Source organism: Lepisma saccharinum, unplaced genomic scaffold (assembly GCF_977018435.1).
Source record: "Lepisma saccharinum unplaced genomic scaffold, izLepSacc3.1 HAP1_SCAFFOLD_173, whole genome shotgun sequence".
NCBI classification, from domain to species: domain Eukaryota; kingdom Metazoa; phylum Arthropoda; class Insecta; order Zygentoma; family Lepismatidae; genus Lepisma; species Lepisma saccharinum.
The window spans coordinates 231490-247800 of record NW_028142974.1 but is presented as its reverse complement, the minus strand read 5'-3'; the positions used below and the strand labels follow the sequence as shown (position 1 = coordinate 247800).

General features: G+C 35.8%; 1 long non-coding RNA gene and 1 other non-coding gene across 2 annotated transcripts; both read left to right on the top strand.

Annotated features, from left to right (window-relative positions):
* The first annotated feature begins 498 nt into the window (after window positions 1-498).
* On the top strand, window positions 499-6128 carry LOC145982443 (uncharacterized). The gene is made up of 4 exons (XR_014441048.1): window positions 499-646; window positions 4865-4886; window positions 5590-5602; window positions 5994-6128. It is a non-coding gene; the product is annotated as an uncharacterized LOC145982443 (long non-coding RNA).
* Window positions 6129-6753: 625 nt separating this feature from the next.
* TRNAS-GGA (transfer RNA serine (anticodon GGA)) lies at window positions 6754-6824 on the top strand. Its single transcript has one exon. It is a non-coding gene; the product is annotated as a tRNA-Ser (tRNA).
* The last annotated feature ends 9487 nt before the right edge of the window (window positions 6825-16311 follow it).

Genomic DNA, 16311 nt, shown 5'->3' with positions numbered 1-16311 from the left:
ATTTGGGATCGGGCTACAGGACGAGCGCAAGTTCAAGTCTCCTGGAGGAAGCGTAACAACTTTTCTCCTGAGATTTCGGCCTGTGTATGGGATCGATAGCCACACACGAATGTGAGGAGATTGGGGAGCTGTGAATGAGTACCGTGACAACAACCTACAACGAAAGGGTGTTCGTCGTGCTGACCACAAGTCAACCTGTATCTGGTTGGATGGTATTCCACCTAGGCAGGTTGGAGTGAGGGCGTTAGGATTGGCTCCCACTGGCTTATATGAACGTATTTGATATTTTGCTGGTCTGCAAATTTAATATTAATTTGTGAAAATCATATGGCAAATATTTCGGATGTGTGGGCATCGAAATTATATAATTCTTAAGTTACGTAATAGCCGTTTATATAAGCTAAATGTGCATTTGTTCCCGATAGTCATCTACTGTGAAAGCTTCCGTTGCATATGACTTTCAACACAGGAAATTTCTAGGTCATTCGTGTAGGAGTAGTATACCTATAAATACAGACTTCACGTTTGGAAACGCGTCATACATTCGACAGACATCATGGCGAAACTTCAATTGGTCTCTGCTCTTCTGATGATGATGCTTTTTATCAGTGCAATAGGTGCAGCTGGAACTAAACCAAAGACGGATGTAAGTATAACATCGCTTTGACATTCTGAAAGGTTATTCTTAAATGTTACGTTACACTATTTACGTCTTTAAAATTCTTGACAAATTGTCTCAAATCTTTGAGTTGATAATACCATAGATCAAGATATATAAGCAAATCTTCATTAAAAGGCATGAAAACCGCTTCACGGACCTCCCGCTGGGATCATCCCATCGCAAAAAGCTTCAGAATAATACGTTCAACAGCTCTCAAGCCAAACTTCACTGGAATCATTGCCCTGAAGCAATGGATTCCGAGGAAACCTTCCACCTGCGAAGCCTCAGTGCTTCGAAATTGAGAAGTGGCTCTTCTTTTACTAGCGGGCAGGAAATCAAAGTATGATGTACATCTATATAGAGACTAGATTCTGGAAAATACCTTACTATTATACTCATTCCTAGCATATAAGAGGTTACTGAAGGCTACCAAAACGAGTATTTTTTCAATGAACACTCTGGCAATTTACCACAGATATTCTGTACGTAGCAACGAGATAAATCGGTTATAGATGGTTTTATTTATCTTGAGTTTCTTTTGCATTTTCGACATAAACACCACATCAATAGATATAAAAGACGTTACTGAGTGGATTCAATAATCGCAGCAATATTTCTGAACGGCAGTCTTACACACTTTTCTTAAAACCTCAAAGCGAGGAACTATTTTTTTTTGTTTGAATTATTTTAGAATAATTTTAAAATAATAATAAATTTCGAATATATATATATGTCTTTATCTGTGATAATATAACCACTTTTATTTAGAGTATTCTCGTTTTCAATGTTTTGGATCCTGGGTAAGGCATGTATATGCCGTTGTGTTTGACTCATTATCTGTTAGTTCAGACTTTCGCCACCCGCCTCTGCTGCACCCGTACAGTATATATAGCTCAGGTGGCTGACAGCCAGATGCCAGCGGTGAAAGACCTTGACAATCTGCTGATAGGAGAGAACCCTTCAACCATAGACGTAAGCAGGCCTTCTTATTAGGAAGGGGGCAAAAGCCTTGGCATTCTATTTTACAATTTTTAAAAATTTAGATCATTCGGCGCGCAGAGCTTACTCAGCCGTATCCTAGCTACGGCTCTGAACTTAACAAGACTAAGATAAGCAGATATTGCGAGCAAGAAAATATTACGAAATGTATTATTTTAAAATAAAATTTGATATCGAGGGTGACAATTGCCCCTTTGTGAACCCTACAGGTGCTATTGGGCGTAAGGAAGAAATAATGGAAAAAATACCTGAAAAATAATGCCATCTTGAGTATCCTATTGTTCGGCTACTCTTAGATTCTACTAGTCTTGCTTTCTTTTACCTGAATGTTTGCCCTCTAGAATTGGCTTCCGTCTAAGGTTGGCCCCATCTCTCCCTTTCAAATCGAATGTCAACTAAAAGTATAAATTTCACACGTATAATTTGATTTCAATCGTAATAATTTACATTAATGTGATAATTTCAAATTCAAGTTGTGTTTTGTTTTGAGGGGGCAACATTATTATCGGGGTAATATGTCCCTTGGAAAAATACCTTGTTTGTCCGTCCATGCGAACATCGATGATTAGGAGGGCATTGCCACCCCCCTTTGTCCCCCCTGCATACGCTTATGTCTTCAACTCGCTGTAGACCTATGCCTGCCAGCCATATTACAACTTTCACTTTGCAGTTGCAACTTTTACTAAATGGATGATGTAGAACTCACTGCTACTTGGACATTTTATGGATAACACTCTATGTAGAAAAACTGGAAAGTTATAAATAACGAAATTTTGATATGAGTAGTAAATGTGCGCTATCCACCGGATGTTAACATTTCTGTGCTTCCTTGGCGCGGGCAGAAACTTACTTCCGGTTTTCAATTGAATAACATGGAGTTCAAAGGTGTGAATACAGTGTCTTAAGAAAAGGCGGCAATCATTGTGTGGCTTTTGGCTACAACACGAGGTTGGGAACAAATATTTCTTTCGGGTATCTATGCATAGTTTTCAGATAGATCAGATACGGAAAAATCAGTCTATAGTCGACACTACATCAGCGGATTAATCCAAATGAAGAAAGTTTAAGTGTTTCGAAAATCATAATTGTTAAACGCATAAGTGTTTACTATATTTAAGATTGAAATTAACTATTTAGAATCATCCATACTTCCAAAAAATATAATCTTATAATTTAAAGTAATCAATATAAACGTTATAATACAATTTTCACTAACTTCTAAAGTCTTTTTCTTGAAAGACACTTGAAAATGTTAATAATAAAATAACAATAACTGTGCATTTCAGTACTGGAATTGTTGTACTGTATATGCACTCGAATATTATTAATAAGTAAATGATAATAAATTTAGAATACGGCTTGTTAATTTCATTAGTTTAGTAATTATTTATTATATAACATTTAAAACAGTTGTAATTATTATTATATCTGCCATTCTACATTTATTACTGACCTTTACCCCCTACAAAAATTTCTGACGACGCTCTCTCTAAGCCATGTAATAAAATTAAAGGGTCTGTGTTTGACTACACAAATATACATTTTACTGTTGTATAATTGAAGTATTTCAATGTTTATAACTTATGTAAGCTTTATTTCAACCTGCACAAGTCTTAACACTAAACTGTTGGTACAAGATCAATGTTGTCTTGGAAAATACTACTATTTTTCCGCAAATCTTCATCCAAACGATCCGGGAAATTGCCAATCTTTTCTAGGTAACTTTGTTTCTCTATATCACTCAAAAATTTCAAGTCATCCATTTTGTATAAGATCTTTTATAAGAAAACAATATCGGCAACGATCTGTATTTCACTTGTTTACATTGCAAAATTACCTAAACCGAAAGTTATTTCCCCGCCATCTATAATGAAACTGTCTGATGGATTATTTTGTGTTTATTCACGAATAAACCCCATAGGTGGAAATCGTTGTGATGTTTGGTTGTCGTCTGCCTTCTGCTTCCCTGCTGTGCGCCTGGGCCACAGAGCGCGAAGGTTGACTCTCGAGCTGACACCTGGCAGGAAAAGTGGCAAGAGTACTGTCTTGTAGATTTGGACAACAATGAAAGGGACGGGAAAGAACCAAACGGAGTGTTTGCCAATTCGGACACTGCCAAGTTTCCGGACAAAGAGTCCAAAAACCAAGCAGCGAGATGAAAGAGAATAGTGATAAGATAAGAACAACAGTAGCAGATAAGCTACACCCGTTTGGTGTTTAAAGTACCCCATCTTGAAATGCATTACCACACTCAATATGTAGATGCTATGAAATATCAATGGAAAATCTACGAATTATAGCATCACCGCCAAAACACTACTGAGTTGCCACATTCTCTCTTCTCATTCTAAACCACTCACTGATTTTTTTTGTCAAAGTTATTCCAGGTGATGCCTTTAAAATATTTACCGAATGCACTTAAATGCAATATCTGCTTCTTCATTGTCTTTAATTTAAGGTCGCTTTTATGCAACTTTTGACTAATCACGACAATGCGTACGAGTGATGAAGGGATGCTAACAGACAAAACTATTGCCCAGGCCGGGATTCGAACCCGTAACTTGGCCAAGGAGGTCGTGATTTATATACTCATTGGTTCAAAGCATGTATAAACACTTCAGCTCCTAAACTTGATTTGGTTTTGACCCCACTTTAAAAAGTTCCATGCGAGTGATCATGCCTGTTTCAAACACATTTCCATAACATATATTATTATATCTCGGCGCAGGCAGTCCCGGGTTCGAATCCCGGCCTGGGCGTGGGTGTTTGTGAGTGTGAATTCATCATATCGTCACTTCGTAATTAGCTAACAGTGGCAAAAAAGCGAAGTAAAACAAACTAAATCAACCAATGAATCAATTAAATCAAAATTATTGTTATATCTGAAACAATAATTCATGAACTCCAACAGTGAAACACCATGTGTAACAATATATCATGAACATAGCTTTTGTTGGGCGATGAACGTTTCATTTCAACGCAACAATTTCGTGTTACTTGCTGTAACGCACCAAAATGTACTTACATTATAAAAACATGCAATGCGCGTACATAACCAGACATAATACACTGATATCTATCCGAGTTATGTCGATCTGATAATTCATTAATTCTACTTTATTTCCTATGCTGTTCATTTTGTGTTAAATTGTATTATAAAATATGCTATGTGGACTTAACTAATTTCAGTATTAAATGTTACAGCCCGTCGAACAGCAATTTGCGGGTAATTATTATTTGAAAATACGTAGTTTTACATATTTCTTAAGATCATAATTTCGTTCTGTATATGATAAGTTATTATTTTTACAAGGAAGTTCAAAATGTACGTATATTTGATATGCTTAATTGTGCCCTGCCTGGTGAACGGACATTGCACTGCAGGTCCAGCCCTACCTCAACAGAAATTTTACGTTCAACAAACTATAATGTTTAATTTTGTATCTTACGTTGTTATCAAACACTTCTACTCTAATCCAAAATTGAGTTTCAAATTGACGAGCAAAAATGAGCGATTCTACCACGACTTATAGAAGAACTATATGTCACAAGATTTATCTCGCAATTGCGTAAGAATTAGTTGGAATCAATGATGTGATATTTCCACCGAATATTTGCGCTTTTCTATTCCTTTCTGTGGTTCTAGAGAGCACATGTTCGTAAGCCAATAGGTGGATTCTTATTTCGGTTTTTCTTTCAGTATGTGGATAGAATTTCCCATTGTTGTTGACTAGCGACCTTAATTTCGAAAATTTCGGGTTTGATTCGTGCCTTAGAATGAATGTTACTATGTGAGTGGCGTTCGACCCATTTCATGTTATTTCTATCCATTGCGATCTTCAGGATAGGCTAAAAGTTGCAGAAAATTCAAATTATAAGACCAAATGTTGGTAGTTTACTTACAGTAAGAAAACTTAATATCTTTTCAGGTCTTTACTCAAGGTAAGTGTTCTTATGTTAGACTGCATAGACTATTTGATGTAAAAATTGTGTATCACAAGTTAAAATACATGGAGGATTCGTTTTTTTAATGCATAATTTCTAACTTTTTTATTTTAAGAAATCACGTAAGGTTTATTAAAACTGAAATTATTTGAAACGTATTTTCAAAATTTGCCAACTATGATATCAATAATTTATATAAAATTTGAGCGGAAAACCTCAGCTTTGAGTTTGGAAGAAGTAATTTATAGAATTCGTGCAAAAACATAATTTGAGATTGATGCCAAATGGATTGTACACTAATTGTAAGGTTAATTCGGTTTCTCTAATGACTAACTAAAATGATACAATTTGAATTTTTTATAACAACATTTCTCTAATTGTATTTTAGGTGAATCCGTAAAGATATTTCATCTGAAGAAAAAATGGACCACTTCAATGCAGCATTAGTACTAATTCTCTATTATTCACTTCACAGTTAAAATGTATTCCTTATCACTGCAATAAAAGCATTTAGGTGCAAAAATTTCATATTTCCTTAATTTGAAACATATAATACTGGGCGTCCAAGTTAAACGTCGCCTGGCTCGAACACATTTGTTTATTGTAACGTGTACTCAAGGTCATATCTTTTCAATATCCTTGGCGTGTAACTCTTGATCGGAGCCGGGCTACTTTTAACTGGGATACCCTTTATATACTAGGTATATACCAAAAGGGTGAAACCACCCCTATATATAAACGGGCTGACACACGCCAAAGGGTGAGGAGGATAACCATCTGGGCCATGCAATCAGGATAGCCGCCATCTTGGAATTACCTTCATTTTGTATAATGGCAAGGTGCTAGTGTTGGTTACGAGACATATCTCGTTTCGTCACATATATTGTCTCTAAAATTAGACGGGACAATTTTCTTTTTAAATTCGAGACGGGACGACTAGCGAATCCTGGTCTTCTCCCGAAAATATACAAACAACTAACTTAATACGTAGATTTTCAGCGAAAAATGCAGGCTCGACCAGGACTCGAACCCGGGTCTCTGGCAATCCGTGCCATTGCTCTACCACTGAGCTACCGAGCAAGTGCTACTGCAGAGACGATTTCACACAGGTAAAACAGCGCCAGCGAAAATGCAGGGGAAGCCAGGCCGGCTCGGTAGCTCAGTGGTAGAGCAATGGCACGGATTGCCAGAGACCCGGGTTCGAGTCCTGGTCGAGCCTGCATTTTTCGCTGAAAATCTACGTAGTACATCTCCTGTGTGTGCCTAATTTAATGAACTAACTTAATCATTTGCAAATACTCATTTACTCGGAATAAAGTTTTGCCTTGGAAACACAGACCCGCTTCTATATTTTTGTGAAAGGAAGGTAATCAGGATGGTGATTGAATACCTAACCTTAATTTTAATACTCTTTCGATACCCAGCGTTACCTCCCATTTCAATGTTAATAATTTTATGTTGTGATAGTACTCCAGGCATAAGGTTATGCGGATGTTTGCGTTAAAGAATAGTAATAGAGAACTGTCCTCGATAAGTTCTTTGAATGTGTAGTTTATGAAAATTATTGCAAACGTACGAAGATAATCGTGGTATTTGTTTGCTTTTCAATATTGATAAAATTTAATTTGTTTATCCATTAAAAGTTGAAATGTTTTAACGCCTTAAAAAGAGAAACGACTACTATCACCCGTACAACACAGTTACACCGTGATGCCCCAACTCAGGAACTATGAGGAAAGTTCCAAATTCAGGAACCGATATTTTCACGTGGAATGTTCCCAATTCAGGAACCGATATTTTCACGTCGAATGTTCCCAATTCAGGAACCGATATTTTCACGTGGAATGTTCTCAATTCAGGAACCGATATTTTCACGTGGAATGCTACCAATTCAGGAACTGTATTTCGACTTGGAATGTTTCCGCTGCCTCGGAAGGGAAGAAGGAGAGGTAAGGATCGGTTTCTGAGAGGTTCTAATCGTTACTGCACGTTTCCCTGAAATACTGCGTTCATACAGTACAGGGTGTTCATGAAGTCCCTGTACGATTACAAAAAACATAGCTCGGAAACTACATGCAATAGAACAATGCTGTTGATTGAAAAATGAGCTACAACTCTCTACGTTTATATGCCATACACTTCAATGTGCGGTAATCTACTTCTGCCCGTACACGTCCCAACATATCACCAGTAACAGGATACTATCAGTTATTCTCCTTCGAAGAGTAGCAACATCTAGGACAGGAGTGCGGTAAACAAAATCTTTGACATACCCCCAGAAGAAATCCGAGGGTGGCCAGGGAATAGTTCCAAAACGGCCTAACTACCTGCCAGGTTATTGCCTATCCAGAAAACCTCGAACATCCTTGGACCAACGAGGTGTTGATAGGAATTCCTCCAACTGAAGAAGAAGGTACTGTTCAAGCTATGTTCTTTTGTAATGGTACCGGGACTTAATGATCTCCCTGTATATCCATTTGTAGAGAAAGTAGCTTTACGGAAATTTCTCTTTCCTCTAATTTTGAGTATATTGTAGGTTAATTAGAATTAGTATTGAGCTATATAACGTACAAACCATATATCGCGATATTAAAAGGTATATCGTCCAGACGATATCAACAATCATCAATCAATAATCAATATATCTTCACGATATTTTGGCGATATATCGTCACGATATTTAGTGATGTAGTATATCGTATCGGCGTTATATATTCACGATATTTTGCCATATATATCTTGGAGACGATATTACGATACGGAAAATATATCGTTTCGTATCGTGTGTGAGTATATTTTCTTGACGATATATCGCAATATCAAATTTCCGATATACTAGTTAGTAGTTACACAGGTGTGCCTATTGTCAAGTATTTCAAACGTCAATTCATCGTCACCCGAGGCAATTAGTAGGACGTCCTGACTTGCAAAGACATTTCACTGGAATATCCAACCAGTAAAGAGCAGTTCCTCAGATTGCACTGCTTTACCTAGGAATTGCCATAGTTCCTGACTTGGGAAATCCTGAATCGGGATTACGTACTTTGAATAACACCAAGAACATGTTAAGAACTGCGAAGAGAAAGAAGACCACGCTAGACTTAATTTAGGTTCCTCTTCGGTTAGGTTAGGTTAGGTTAGGTGTATGAGAACGACGGAGTTTGCTGGAGCACGTGTTCTCATTAAAAGTAGACCAGGAAACATCAAATGGCTTCTCGGAAAATAGACTTTCCTTTTGAAAGCGACAACAATAAATGGCGAACTGATTGTTCATATGATCCTCATCAACCTTCATAACGAATGAAAGATGCAGGTGTCCCTCCGGGACGCCCACGACACTCACCTAACCATTCTTCCACTAATGGATGCGCTATCCTAACGATGCCTTATATCCCGCTTTATGGCCATAATGTACCGCACAAGAGAGCTAGCTATATTTGCGAAGTAGAGGTTGATCCAAGGATTCACTTGCAATAATCCAATAGTAAAGTTTGCTACTAACATCAGCTGCTGATACCTCGATCCAATGTTCATCGAACAAATTAAGAAAAAAAATATCTGTGCCACCTTACTTTTGTACACAAATATTTTTCGGCTGGAAGATGTCCTTGACCTTCATGTAACGTTAGCACCATATGGATTTCCTGGATAACTTAAGGATGCTTGGATATTCCTTGATATCCCGTGCATGTACCAAAGTCTACATGTCTTCCTCCATTCTTTCCTCTAGTTCCACCACGAGTCGTTCCTCCAGGACCCGTTCCTACAGTAAAGAACCCGTTCCTCGATTCCTACATACGAGTCGAGTCCTGCGTGCAGATTTGCCATCATCTCACTGGTTAGGTCCGTATCTTCACATTTACAACATGATTGAACTCCACATATCACCTATTACCAGAGATGACACATATATTAAAAGAATAGATTCAATTTATTATTTGGATTCTGCTTGAAAACCGAGATCGGCTTATGTAAGTGCACGGTTCAGACGAACTGATTTACTTGCCGTCCTTCATACAGCTACCATCAGGTGTATGGAATTTACATTTTCAATCCATGATGATGAAAGACAAGCGCGTTGCAACAGTTTTGACGAAATTGTTTCTAACATACATAAATACAAGAAATAAGAAAAATGTATTCACTCAAATTAGATCGTTATCACGACATACGTCATACAGATAATGATATAATTTTCTTAATGGCTTCAGTCCTCGAAGATAAGAGTGACATTAGCTCTCTAAACTTTGAATTGATAATAATATTATTTTCTTACTGGCTTCAGTCCTTGAAGATAGCAGTGTCATTAGCTCTCCAAACTTTGAACAGATAATGATATAATTTTCTTAATGGCTTCATTCCTTGAAGATAAGAGTGACATTAGCCCTCCAAACTTTGATTAGGTAATGATATTATTTTCTTAATGGCTTCAGTCCTCGAAGATACGTCAGAGTGACACAAGCTCTCCAAACTTTGAATAGATCAAGATATTATTGTCTTAACAGCTTTAGTCTTTGAAGATAATTGTGACATTAGCTCTCCAAACGTTGATACGCTCTTCAATGCAGTCTGTGATGGACAAAGTAATGTTCTTTTCTTATTGGTTTCAATGCTTGAAGATAATTGGTATTTGCTATCAAAATTCACAACTAATATATTTTCACTTTCCGTAACGCCTTAGGTTGGTTTGACGTAGAGTACAAATGGAAATTGTTAAGAGAAACCATGTAACTTTTAAATTACAATGAAGTATTGAAAAGGTTTGTTACAAAACTTCAAAATATACTATAATGTAATATTTTCTATTTCTAGTGAACATGAAGCACATACAAGACGCCCGAGCAACTGATGCACCTCCTTTTCCCCATGCTTCTGAGTTTCGTCATTAATTTCATAGCAAAATATTAGCGTTCGTGGGAAAGAATCAGATTGAACGTTGAGAACACGTGCACCAAAAGATACGGTGCGAAGTTTATACAGCTACACTCCGTCTCAGGTAATCTCTGGAGGGAGCGAATCAAAAAAATGTGTCTGCGCATGTAGTGACTTCAGATGGCTAAATGAACGCGTGAGAGGCAAAGCGAGGAAGAAAACCGCGGCTGCAGCTACCAGCTTCTTCGCTCAACCGACTCGCTTTCTCCCCTTCTCTATAGTTATGCTTGACCTTGTTCAACAAATTCCTGAAACAGCGTGTAGTACACCACACTGAAAAACTGAAGACTATACTTGAGGTTCCGATTGGGAATGTAAGTCTAGACACATTACATTTGCCAGCCTCCGTGTCGAAGTTTTCAATCCAAAAATCAGATTCGATCATGAGTAAGGCATGAATATATCACGCTATTTGTCCCATACACTTTTGCATCTTCATCATCGCGAAACGTATAGAAAAGGAATTGAAATATCTAGGCTGTTCGGTAAAAAGCAATTAAGTCAAAAAATGTATTTTGACAGCATACATTTACATGTGCTTAATCATTTAATAGCAAACGTCACAGTCATGACATACAAGTTTAGGTTATCTTAGAATTAAGAATATTTATGCATGCCCAATAGAAATATTATACTGATAATATTTTGTTTAATTGATTCAGTGTGACTTAGATAAAAATTATAAAAATTGCAGTTTGTGCCTAGATATATAGTACAATAGGTTTTGTGACTGACCCAAAGATGTTCATTTATTTTCTTTATTATGTTTTGTTTAATTTTGTGTTTAATACGCACGGTATTATATCTAGATATCACTTTCTGTTTTGTTATATTTTGGAAAACGTTGTTGCATTAATATGATGTATAATTAATTATTATCACATTCTTGATAATGTAAAATGACGATGTATACATTTCTATATACATTCTTGACCATAGTAATGATAAAGAAACAAAACACAGTAAATCAATAAGTGATAAATATATGGAAATTTTAAATAGTGACGTCCGAGTTTCATTGAAGTTATAAAAATCCTAATTGCTATTTCGTCAAGTGAATACTAGGATGCTTCGTTGAAGTTCAAGTAAAAGGCTTGCTTCAGTTTCAACAATGTAAGTTCTGCTAAATTAGCTGAACATTCTGTAAGCTTTATCGTCCATTCAAATTATGCTGAAGTTGAGATAGAGGGAATCGAATTTCTTCAAGGCGCTGTTGAGGCCTTTCATATATTGATACATTCCACACATAACCTTTAATCAGAAGGGACCAATCAATGAAAATCAACATGCACAACTCAAAATGTATAAATTGACGTTAACATACATAATAATAATTTTCACTCCAATAATACACGAAAGCACATAAACAGCAAATGATTGAATTGAATTGTTGTTTTAAGTCCTAAACAGCTAATGATGCATCAAATAGTGCTTTTACGAACTGCTCTTCCTTTTCATTCAATAAAATTCATCAATTTAACATATCAGACAAAATCATTTGAAATCAACCAAACTTGTGTACATCAACGGATTCACCAAATCCTAGATTCGATGCATTTATAATTCAGTGTGAAGTTATATGAGAAGTTTATTATTTGAGTTAAAATGCTGCTTTCACCAACGCATTAATTTAGTAGTGAAATAAATTTTTTCCATTGCACATTGCAAATTTGATTAGGTTAGCAAGAACTGAATACATATATTTCATGACGCTCCTATCAGTAGTCTAATTAAAATGAAACTATGAAATATTCAAGTATGAAACCTTGTTGCTAAATTAATTCTAACTAATTACTTATTCTTTACTTCAGAAATAAGAGACAGTGAAGATATAAAGAAGCCGAGGTGTGCTCCGTCTCCGGCTAACAATGTTCATTCTTGTTGTTGTAATGTTTTATTGTTATTAGAAGATATTCAATAAAACCTTTGTAGTTCGAAATATAATAGTACTTATTTATTCCTAGTTGATTTCTTGCAAGTTTAAAACTGAGCACGTGGAAGCACAAACTCTCATTCAGTTCTCTTCTATTTTTCTTTTTAAAAATATAAAGTAAGTGTGTGAATAATATAACAAATAAGTTAATTTATATGCATATAAATAATGCACAAAATTCGTAAGTAGGTGAACTTTGTTACAAGAATTTTGTAAATGCAAAAGAATATATACTGAGGGTGCTGACAAAATGTAATGGACTTCTTCTAGTTGGAGCACATTGTTGAAAGCCATTCTTGGTGCCGGTCATCATTCTGAAGTAGAATATTAATGGAAGATTATTAGGATTCCTAATCACAGTGAGTACATACACACATACATACACACACACACGCACATATATATATACAAATATATATTAAAGAAATGAATTAAATTTTATGTTCCTGAGCATATGTGCTGAACCTTTGTACTCGAATATTGTGGTCTGTTCATGAAGTCATTCTCAAAATATAGAAAAATATCTTATTGTATATTAAATACAATACAGCTATTAATACAATTATGATCATGTTGTGTTAGAATGGATTTACAACGATATTGACTTTTATACATTTGAACTAAGAGCACACATTGTTCTTGATACAATTCACTTCTGCAAGATTATTTAGAATTATAACATTTACTTGTTTAATTTGATTGAAATTTTAGTAAAATCGTGGAAATAGGATCACTGCTGATTAACCCATAATATTTTAAAAATATCAAAACAAATAAACTAAGTGAACAATGTAAAACTGAATTGATGCACGATCATAAAATTGTCACTGGAATTGTAATGTATGTAAAAACAAATATTGTCATTAAAACTACCAACCTTATGTACACAAATTCATTCATAAGCAAAAAATAAAATGTACAAATCAAAGAGGCAAGTTCAATAACAATATGTAAGGTGTAGGAAAATTACGATCAATGTTTGATTTGTATTTTTGTCAAGAGTCAAGAGAACAAATGTCCGTAAAAACCTGCGTTCCTGCATTCGTAATTTTGAGCAAGACGTGTAATGTTCTTTAATTGTATTGTTCATTGATTCCATACACATGAAGATGAATGAAGTATTATTTCTTGTACACAAATGTGAATGTTGGCAACATTTGTACCTTCTTGGATAGCAGATGACACAAGGAAGTAATTAAAGTAATTTGTACGCTTCGTGTCACACCTTTTTTGATATTAATACGTTGCCAAGTAAACTGAGAGTGCATTTTTTATCATCACTTGTAAGTTTAGACCCACCCGTAACTTACATGTGATTGTTAGTTGGGAAAACTTTTTTTTTACGAGGAATCACTTATTTGTTAGCTATCAGAAAACGTTGAAATAAGTTCCATACAATGAGCAGTGTTTTCTCAATTCATTTTTTTATGTGGAAAATTGTCATATTTTTAAAAAAACAATAGAAGTTCGATTATCTCGAAAACTACTAATTTTCGGACTGGGTATCATATGGTGAAATATATTGCAAATTGTCTCTACTTTAACCCCTTTCATGGAATGCATCTAAATACAAGTCACCCTGAGCATATATATATATTAATCCGTGACAAGATTTGACGAGGACGAGGGATGTCACTTAGGGATGTAGCAGTGTTCAATGTTCAAGTAGGGTTTACTGGTTGTGGATAGCCTTCTTTGACCTTCGGGTTTAAGAAAGATAGAGAGAGTTGCTGTTGAATGCAAAAATCCAGCTGTAGCTTCAAAAGTTTGATACGAATGTTTACTGAAGTTACGGGAGATATTATGAGGCAGGCTAAAAGTCCTTCCAGAAAAATTGAATACACTAATGTATGTAGTAAAATATGTTTTAATGATTGAATAACATGTTCAAAATTATAATTTCAATATCCAGGTTGCTGAATTTTTTTATGAACGATATTATAGTACTTTCAGAAATTTCATTTTTTTCAAATATTCCATCCGCTGACACAGGAAGAGAAAAGAGTTCTTGTATGGGAATCGAACACAGTTGACAGACACTATCCTAACAGACAACGTATTCATGACGTAGTTTTAAAATTTAATTTTATTCAAAATGAACGATAAGCTTATTCTTAATTTGTAATGATGGGTACTGAGAGAGTTCAAAGTTCAAGCGAGCCTTAAGTGTTGTACAATTTATTATTATTCTCGGTATTTCCAAAATTCAAATTTTCTTTCACTATGTTTTCAAGTATTTGAATAATATTAATACGATAAGACAATCTGAATAACGATATTTATGTTAGTGGATTTAAAATATTTTACTGTTCAATGCCGAGAAGTAATTTTAGAAAGTAACGGAATCATGGCTACTTTTAAAGTAAACGTCAGTTACTTTGTGTCATGTGAAACTTTGCCCGATGTGACTTTCGAACCAAAGTAATACATATCCGCACATAAGTAAATTGAGAAAGCTGGATAATATAGAAACAATGCCACTATCAGTGGATTCAAGGCGCATCATGTTATCAATATGCAAGAGTCGACGAATGATGTGTATTATACTAAAATACTCGATAATGCAAACTTTATACGAGGGTCACTATTTATATTTTGAGCTTTGGCAACACTGATTGAAGCGAGGCGCGATTTGACGTTTGCACGGAGTCGTCTGGCATTATTGACCATAACGTACTTCAAATGTTTTGTCAATAGCTTGATTTGTGTTGTTTATGTTGCCTTGGAGATTGCGCGACAACAATAAAATGGAATTAACTCGTGAACATTTTCGTGCGATGATTTTTTACGATTTTCGACATGGATTATCAAGACAAGAGTGCATCGATCAACTTAGTTCCACATTTGGCGATGAAGCCCCATCCTTTGCCACTGAGAAACGCTGGTACAACGAATTTAATCGTGGCCGCCATTCGCTCACCGACGAGATTCGCGAAGGTCGTCCAAAATCAGTTGTTGTTCAAGAAAACATTGATGCTGTGCAAAACCTAATACTGCAAGATCGTCATGTGACATACTGTGAGATTGAGGCAACCATAGGCATTAGTTCCACCAGCATATATAAAATATTACATGATCATTTAGTTGTGAGAAAGGTATGTTCTCGTTGGATCCCACACAATTTGACAAAAACTCAAAAAGACGCTCGCGTCAATTGGTGCAAACAAATGCTCAATAAATACAATCGTGGTGCTTCAAAAGACGTATGTAAGAATGTAACAGGTGACGAATCATGGATATATGCATATGAGCCGGAACGTAAACAGCAGTCGACTGTATGGGTGTTTCAAGATGAACCCATTCCAACAAAAGTTGTTCGCGCTCGAAGCACATCGAAACAAATGGTCGCCTGTTTTTTCGGGGAAACTGGTCATGTGGCAACTGTGCCTTTAGAGGAACGTAGAACGGTCAACTCTGAATGGTACACAACAATTTGTTTGCCAGAGGTCTTCAGTCAAATACGGAAAACAAACAAACGCCGTCGGATCATTCTTCATCAAGACAATGCCAGCTGTCACACATCTCGTCTAACAACCGACTTTATGAACAGTCAAAAAATCGAATTGATGGGTCATCCGCCGTACAGTCCTGATTTGACTTCTTCTTGTTCCCGAATGTCAAGAATAAATTGCGTGGACAAAGATTTTCGTCGGCGGAAGACGCCGTTGATGAGTTCAAAAACCATATTATGGAGGTTTCTCAAGAAGATTGGAAAAACTGCTTTGACAAATGGTTCGACGAATGCAAAAGTGTATTGACCATAAAGGAGAATACTTCGAAAAACAATAAAGTAGTTTTCAATGTCAAATTCCTGTTCTTTCATTGTTAGGCTCAAAATATA